At 40.4% G+C, this 8,622-nt stretch overlaps 1 pseudogene; it reads right to left on the bottom strand.

The window, feature by feature from the left end:
• Nucleotides 1–5,683: 5,683 nt before the first annotated feature.
• On the bottom strand, nucleotides 5,684–7,100 carry LOC113924514 (annotated as a pseudogene).
• Nucleotides 7,101–8,622: the final 1,522 nt, after the last annotated feature.

The raw sequence follows: 8,622 nt of genomic DNA, 5'->3' as shown, positions 1-8,622 counted from the left end.
TGTGGGTTGCCTTTTGGTTTTGTTGACTGTTTCCTTTGCTGTGCAGAGGTTTTTATCTTGATGAAGTCCCAAAAGCTCATTTTTGCTTTTGTTTCACTAGCTTTTGGACATATATCTTGAAAGAAGTTGCTGTGGCCGATGTCAAAGAGGTTACTGCTTATGTTCTCCTCTAGGATTTTGATGGATTCCTGCCTCACATTGAGGTCTGTCATCCATTTTTAGTTTATCTCTGTGTAGGGTGTTAGATAATGGTTGAGTTTCATTCTTCTGTATATAGCTGTCCAGTTTTCCCAACACCATTTATTGAAGAGACTGCCTTTTTTCCATTGCATATTTTTTCCTGCTTTGTCGAAGATTGTTTGACCATAGAGTTGAGAGTCCATATCTGGGTTCTCTATTCTGTTCCATTGGTCTATATGTCTGTTTTTGTGCCAGTACCATGCTGTCTTGCTGATCACTGCTTTGTAATATAGCTTGAAATTGGGCAACGTGATGCCCCCAACTTTGTTTTTCTTTTTCAACATTCCCTTGGCAATTTGGGGTCTTTTCTGATTCCATACAAATTTTAGGATTGTTTGTTCCAGCACTTTGAAAAATGTCATTGGAATTTTGATCGGGTTGGCATTGAAGGTGTAGATTGCTCTGGGTAGCATCGACATTTTAACAATGTTTATTCTTCCGATCCATGAGCATGGAATGCTTTTCCATCTTTTTGTGTCTTCTTCAATTTCTTTCATGAGTGTTCTGTAGTTCCTAAAGTATAGATCCTTTACCTCTTTGGTTAGATTTACTCTGAGGTATCTTATGATTTTTGGTGCTATTATAAATGGAATCATTTCTCTAATTTCTCTTTCTACAGTTGCATGGTAGTGTATAAGAAAACAACTGATTTCTGTGCATTGATTTTGTATCCTGTTACATTCCTGAATTGCTGTATGAGTTCTAGTTACTTGCGGGTAGAGTCTTTTGGGTTTTCCACATAAGGTATCATGTCATCTGTGAAGAGAGAGAGTTTGACTTCTTTGCCAATTTGGAAAACAGTGTGGAGGTGCCTCAAAAAATTAAAAATAGAGCTACCCTATGACCCAGCAATTGCACTACTGGTATTTACCCCAAAGACACAGATGTAGTGAAAAGAAGGGCCATATGCACCCCAATGTTCATAGCAGCAATGTCCACAATAGCCAAACTGTGGAAAGAGCCAAGATGTCCATCGACAGATGAATGGATAAAGAAGATGTGGTCCATATATACAATGGAATATTACTCAGCCATCAGAAAGGATGAATACCCAACTTTTACATCCACATGGATGGGACTGGAGGAGATTATGCTCAGTGAAATAAGTCAAGCAGAGAAAGTCAATTATCCTATGTTTTCACTTATTTGTGGAACATAAGGAACAGCATGGAGGACATTAGGAGAAGGAAGGGAAAAATGAAGGGGGGGAATCGGAGGGAGAGACGAACCATGAGAGACTATGGACTCTGAGAAACAAACTGAGGGTTCTAGAGGGGAGGGGGGTGGGGGATGGGTTAGCCTGGTGATGGGTATTAAGGAGGGCACTTACTGCATGGAGCACTGGGTGTTATGCACAAACAATGAATCATGGTGATCACCACATCAAAAGCTAATGATGTATTGTATGGTGACTAACATAACATAAAATAAAATAAAAAAAACAAAGATTTTATTTATTTATTTGTCAGAGAGAGAGAGAGAGAACGAACAGGGGAAGAGGGGGCAGAGGGAGAGGGAGAAGCAGACGCCCCACTGAGCAGGGAGCCCCATGTGGGGCTCGATCCCAGGACCCTGGGATCATGACCTGAGCGGAAGGCAGACGCTTAACTGACTGAGCCACCCAGGTTTTATTAAAAAACAACCCGAGGTTGTTTTTGTTTGTTTGTTTTTGTTTTACCTCTCCCTTAACTGCCTAAAAACTTTAAAGATATAAATAAGGTCCCTGTACCAGAAAGACAGGTATTACCAGAGAAAACATTTTATATCATAAAGACTGATCTATATGGCATGCCAAATGTGTATTTGCCCAAGATTTGCTCTCCCCTTCTGCCTGTGAATGTCTTCCTCCCCTTTGAAGCCTCAGACCCCTAATCCCTTCTTCTTAGCTCAAGATAGCATATATGCCCCAGCTGCCTGACTGGGCGTCCCAGAACTTTTGCCCTCCCCCCTACATACAGCATACAATTAAATTTGCTTTTTTGTTTTTCCCTCCTGTTAATTTGTCTTATGTCAATTTAATTATTTGACCAGCCAGAGAAGCTAGCAGGGAAGAAGGGAAAAGTTTTCTTTCCCCTATGGCAGACTGCCTACTGCTATTTTTGTTAGTTACTGTATCATAATATTTAAGATACATCATCCCTTTTTCAGTTACTAATCTTAACTCCCCAGTTTAAACTGCTAGTGGGTCACCAATATTTTCTATGAAGCCTATTTCTTTTTTCTTTTTTTAAAGAGAATTTTATTTTAAGTAGGCTCTACACCCACTGTGGGGCTTGAACTCACAACCCCAAGATCAAGATTCACATGCTCTACCAACTGAGCCAGCCAGACACCCCGAGGCTTATTTCTTTATTCTTCTAGAATGGTAATCTTCATGAATCCAATATTGGAGGTTTTTTTAAATTTCTTTTAAAAGTTTAAATCTCCTTACTGATTTTCTATCTACTAATTCTGTCACTTACTGAGAGAGAAGACTATTAGCATTCTCCAAAAAAAAAAAAAATCAACATCTTTATTTCTCTATTCAGTTATGCTATTTTTTGCCACATGTATTTTAGGGCTCTATTGTTAGCTGCATCCACATTTAGGATTTGCTATTGTCTTGGAGAACTTACCTGGCCCCTCTCTCCATTGTCTTCATCCCTCATTAGATTTCTTGTCTGTTACTAATGCAGCTAGTCAAGCTTTGTTTTGGCAATTTTTTTGTCTGTTTTATCTTCTTTTATCTATTTATTTAAATTCATCTATGTCTTTGTTTTAATGTAGACAGTTCGGATTGGTCTTCCTTTCTATCCAATCTGCTTAGGCTCTGTCTTAATTGGGATATTTGAAAAGTTCACATTTAATGTGATTATTGATATATTTCTGTTCAAATCTGCCCTCTTTCTTGCTTTCTCTATTTTTTCATCTTTAATTCTTCCTCTTCCTTTTCTATCTTTTTACTATGATTTTATTTTATCTCTCCTATGGAATTATTATTTATGCCTTTTTCAAAAGAATGTTAGTGTGTTTTTCTAGTTTTTTTTTCTTTTTAAAGATTTTATTTATTTGACACAGAGAGAGAGAGAGAGAGAGCACAAGCAGGGGGCAGCGGCAGGCAGAGGGAGAGGGAAAAGCAGGCTCCCCAATGAGCAGGGAGCCCGATGTGGGGCTCGATCCCAGGACCCCAGGATGATGACCTGAGCTGAAGGCAGTTGCTCAACCAACTGAGCCACCCAGGCGCCCTGTTTTATTTTTTCTTAATGACAGATATACCCTACTGATATGCACTCACACAAAGGAGTAGCTGGCTATCACTGGAAGGGGCAGGTGCATATGTGAGGGCATGTTGGGGGATTAGTGAGGAGAAGAGGAATGACATTTACATAATGGCACCTGAGAGCCAGATGTTTTACTTTCCTTTACCATCAACTCTGAAAGTACTATCAGCAGTATTTTCAAATGGTTTTACCCTTCTTCAGATGCTCATCATTTTCATGATATTAAGTACTTTCTGAACTGAATGTCTCTGAAACTGACATTCTCAGATAAAATATATTTATTAATATATATATTTATAATATATTCTAATGTATTCCTCATCCCTCAACCCACACTGATTTGAAATATTATGGTAAAAGCTTACCACAAATTTAACATCAGATCACTCATTTTAAATATGGCACTAGAACTTTCTAGAGCGCTAATGACATTTAAAATACTGTCAGTTTCAAACACTTTTAAAATTTCAACTGTTTTTTTTTTTTTAATTTTCCCTTGGCAAACTTCTAATGCCTGTTAGTTTCTAGTAAAAGGATATGCTAAATGACAATCCAGAATTCATATGTTCAGATGAACATATGAATTTGATCATATGTTCAGATGAAATGAAAGATGGGCTTTTTAATGACATAATTAATAAATGTCATTATGTCAGGGGTAAACATCAATGTCCTTTAATATTTAATTGATATTTTCAAAAGCATTGTCAAAAATGAAAGCAATGATTGTCTAAGATGATAATAAGAGCTTCCTCAAAGTTGACTTATCATTAGAAGAGAGATAGATATACCTCATGTCAGGACTATGTTCTTAGAGTTCCTGGAGACCTGAAGACTATAATCACATTAAAGTGAATACTCTTGGTAGCTACATCCAGGAAGAGGAGTTTGTTTTTTGAATGGTGACCAGGGAAAAATCTTAAGTGATCATACTATTCAAACTTGGTGCTGTCTTCTCCAATTTATCCACCTAAAGCCCATTGACAGGGAAGGTTCTTAAATCACTACATTCCGTGGGGAGGCAGTAATTGAGTTCTGCACAACAATTATGTCACCTAACAAATGTCTCAGTGCCTGAAATAAGTGTAGACATACACGCCAGGTACAATGGCAAACACAATGGATGCTTTATTTTATTTCTGTAGGTGCACATTTTAGCAGGCTCCCCAACACTACAATTATTGCCTAAACTCCCACTTTTTTAAAAATTTGTGGGGTTATCTGAGGTTTTACTTGCAGACGAGGAAAATGAATATGGAAGAAAAAAATATTTTCTCCTGTTTTGGCCAGAAGCTCACAGTGCTTCATTTGTGGTTTTGGGTAGGTATTGGAAATGAAATGTCAAGAGCTATCACAGGAGGAAATTTCTGCTTATATTGGTCACGTGTTCCAAATTCTGCCTTAAGAAATATGAACTTAATTCTCCCCTATAATGGCTGTGAATATCCCTTCTCAGAGACATTTTACAAATGCCTGAATGGATTTTTGATAGTTAAGAATTAACTAATAATAATATAGTTACATAATTGTTTACATGTGGGTTATTCACTTGTGTCTACAAACACTTCTTTTTACTCCTAGTGCAGTCTGGTCTAATGGAAAAAGTGAAAGACTGGGGATGCGGAGATGGTGAAGCAGCTTCCATGGCGCTTGGCGTGCAGACAATGATCAATACAGGTTAATTGCCGCTGCCATCACTGTTGTGTGTGGCCACTGAATGCATGACTTTGGGTAAGCTGCTTGGATGCTCTTATATATTAAATTGGTCTGTCTACATTCTGGGGTTGCAACAATAATAAATGAAGATAAAGAGAATTAAAAATGCTTTCAAAAATGAAAACTGACAATCCAAGGTAAGACATTCTCGTTATCCCCCAACAAGCTTCTGGAACATCACCATCATTAACTGGTGCGTGATCCTGGAATGCAAAGTAGTTTATCATTACTGAAAGAGACAATATAAAGTCAGGAAAGTCCACTGTGTGTGCCAGGTATATAATCCACACTAACCCTAAATACGAGGCAATGCTGGCTTTCTCCACTGTGGTTTTTCAAATCCTATCTTGACTTGCAACAATATGGACAACTGCCCACGGGCTATGTCTGGTCCTTCATCTCCTTAGTTAGCCTGGCCTGGGGTAGAAATGTGCTCCCACACTGGCTCCGGGAAGCTGCTCAGAGGGTTACCTGCAGGTTGTATCAACACTCGTGTTGGCTGCAGCTAACTCTGATGGAGGTATCCACCCAGGTGATGTGTTCCCAGCAGCCCATTTTGTCCACTCAAATAAGCCAGCTCCCCGTGGATCTTCAAGTGATTTTCTTGTTGTAAACCTTTCAAGATGTTGTATGCTGTCTGAAGTCAGTGCAGGGATGGGGAGCAAGAGTCGTGGTCATTAATGGTGTTACTCTCTAATAAGGCTTCACCCACTAGCCTTGCTTGTATACATCCAGACACAGTGATTGGAGCATCTTTCCCGTAATCCCAGGAACCACCACCCTGGTGATGTAAGCTATGAGGCATGTTCAGGTCGGTGCATCTGTAGCAAGCCGACTTCAGACACTGGGATATCCAGTACTTCCCAAGCACAACCTGCATCCTCTCACCATGCCGACACACAAACAGGGCCCACTGGCTGTACACCTTCAGAGGCTGCATGGGCTGGCAGATAATCGTCAGGGCAGCCGTCTCCCCCAGTCCCTGGTCCTCATACCGCCACCTCCCCAACACGCCATCAACTGCTGAGAGAGTGTTGGAAGATGCTGTTTAAGGTCGAGTAAGAACCACGAACTATCCAGGTGCTGCATTCATCAGCTTCAGTAATGTAACTCTCAGGCGGGAATCCAGAGCAGCTGGTGGTTGAGTGTGTGCTGTAGATCCAGCCCTCACTGGTGCTGCTCTTCTCCATCGGAGACATAAAGATGAAGTCTCCAGAGACCAGCTCCAGCTTGCCATCATGGTGTGGGGTGTAGAGCTAGCTCACCTATAATGTCTCATGGGTAGCCCCCCAGGTATCTCGCAAGAATGTGGTAGCCACCCAGCCACAACTTAGTTTGATATCAATGTTCTGGGCTAGTTTCTCCACGGTAGGTAGTGGCTAGCTCGGAAGTGCTAAGCCAGGAGCTACATGAAACTGTTTCTTATAAGATTCCACGTGCACATCGGTTTTCAACGTAGGCTTCACAGCAAAGTCAGTGACAAACTTCTTGAGGACATCTGTGTTGTCTTCCTTCACCAAGAGGTCAATGAAGTTGGAGGAAGTACAGAGCTCCAGGGTGCATGGGGCTGAAGACCTGCATTTCCAGTGACTGAGAGTGGTCTGCAGGGCTTTCCCCAGTCATCCACCTTGCTGTCCTCACACAGGAAGGACTGGCAGGAGGTGATGTGGGGGAAGATGTTGTGTGCTTTTTCTTCCTGTAGGTCTGCTTTGACTGTTGCCAACAGCTGGAGAGCTTCTGTGGTAAGAGGCTAGTGGATTGGAGGTAAAGGATGTCCTCCTGGGGCAGGAGGTCATCCAGGAAGGGGTCGAGGATGTAAGAGAATGACCAGTCACATGCCTTCTGAACACTTCTTCTTCCTGTGATGCCAAGGCTTTTTGTCATCTGGAATTCTGGTCAGGGCCTAAGCCAAGGAGGAGATAACACTCTCGATGTTAAACCATCCACCAAGCACTGGGGACTTTGCACTTAGTTTAAAGTCTTGAGACAGTGGATCTCAATGCAGATCTGTAAAGCACTGACTTCTGGGTCTACCACCTAATCAGCAGGGACTGGCGTATTCCTCACCGAGAGGTAGGGCTGCTCAGTGGGTGATGATGGCTGCTCCAGCCTCTTCTCCTGGCCTCTAAACTTCCACTTTCATGACTATATCACCACAACTGTAGAAGCACTTTTAAAAATTATAATAAATGAAGAATTAAGCCACTGAATACTTAGCAGCACTATAGTTAAAAAGGGACATTTACCCTTTCTCCTCTGTAACTACCTTGTGTAGAAGGAAAGGTAATACCACTTAAAAAGCATGCACACCTCTTGTACCAAATTATTTACACAGAAATTCTTAAACCATGAGAAGAGTCTCTATTGTTTAACATAGTTAATATTGGGACCAAAGAAGCAAAATGTGATACGGAAAGAACTGGGGTCTAATTTTGGGTCTGCTGTTGAAGAGCTTGGGAGTGCTGAATATATTGTTGAGCTTTTCTGACTTTAATCACTTCAATTTTAAAAAAATGAGACTATAGGGGGTGATAGTGTGAGACCCTTCCAGACTGACTCCTTCATATAAATGAATGACAAAATCTGGACTGATTATGAGTAGCCACCTGAGGATGTTGGACAATGAATAGAATCAGGTAGATGGATGAGTAGTACATATTTAGAAGAGATAATTTCTTTTTAAGATAGTTTCTTTTTAAGGGCATGTAGCTCTGAGCTAAGTGCAGTTGACATTGTTATGAGTTGGTGAGAGAACTGGTAGGAAAAGTATGGTGGTCTTTCTGTCTAGGGAAATGGAGAACTGATGCTGGAGAATCCATGGGTGCTGGAGGGAGTGCTGAAGTCCTGTGAGTGAAAGATACAGAGTGAGGATGCCCACAGTACTGACTGATCACAGAAAAATGCATGTGTGAGAGAGACAAGAGCTGGCCAACTATAGTCAGAAGATCTAAACTGGGACGGCAGCTGCCACCCAGCTTTTAGTCCAAGACAAGCCAGGGTCATTAATTGTTAAAACAAAAGACAGTGTGCATAAAAGAAGAAATAACAAAAGATAGGATCCTCATGATTTACCATCTATAATATCTGGGATAGAACCCAAAATATCTGGCATACAAAGAACTAAGAAAATATAGCCTATTTTCTGTAGAAAAGAAAATGTGCCAAAACTCAGCTCAAAATAACCCAGATATTGAAGCTAGCAGATAAAGATATTAAAGAGATTAATATACTTATACTCAATGAAGTAAAACAGAATGTGCTTTCAGTGAATATATAAGAATCTCAGCAGGGTAATAGAACTGAAAACATGGAGTATCTGATTTTTTAAAAAAAATATACAATAGGTGGACTTAGCAGTAAAAGGGAGATGACAGAGAAAAGAATAAATAAACTTGACAGATAAAAT

This window comes from Zalophus californianus, chromosome 2, assembly GCF_009762305.2.
Source record: "Zalophus californianus isolate mZalCal1 chromosome 2, mZalCal1.pri.v2, whole genome shotgun sequence".
Classification (NCBI taxonomy): domain Eukaryota; kingdom Metazoa; phylum Chordata; class Mammalia; order Carnivora; family Otariidae; genus Zalophus; species Zalophus californianus.
The sequence above is the reverse complement of the archived record's forward strand: the minus strand, read 5'-3'. Positions and strand labels throughout refer to the sequence as shown.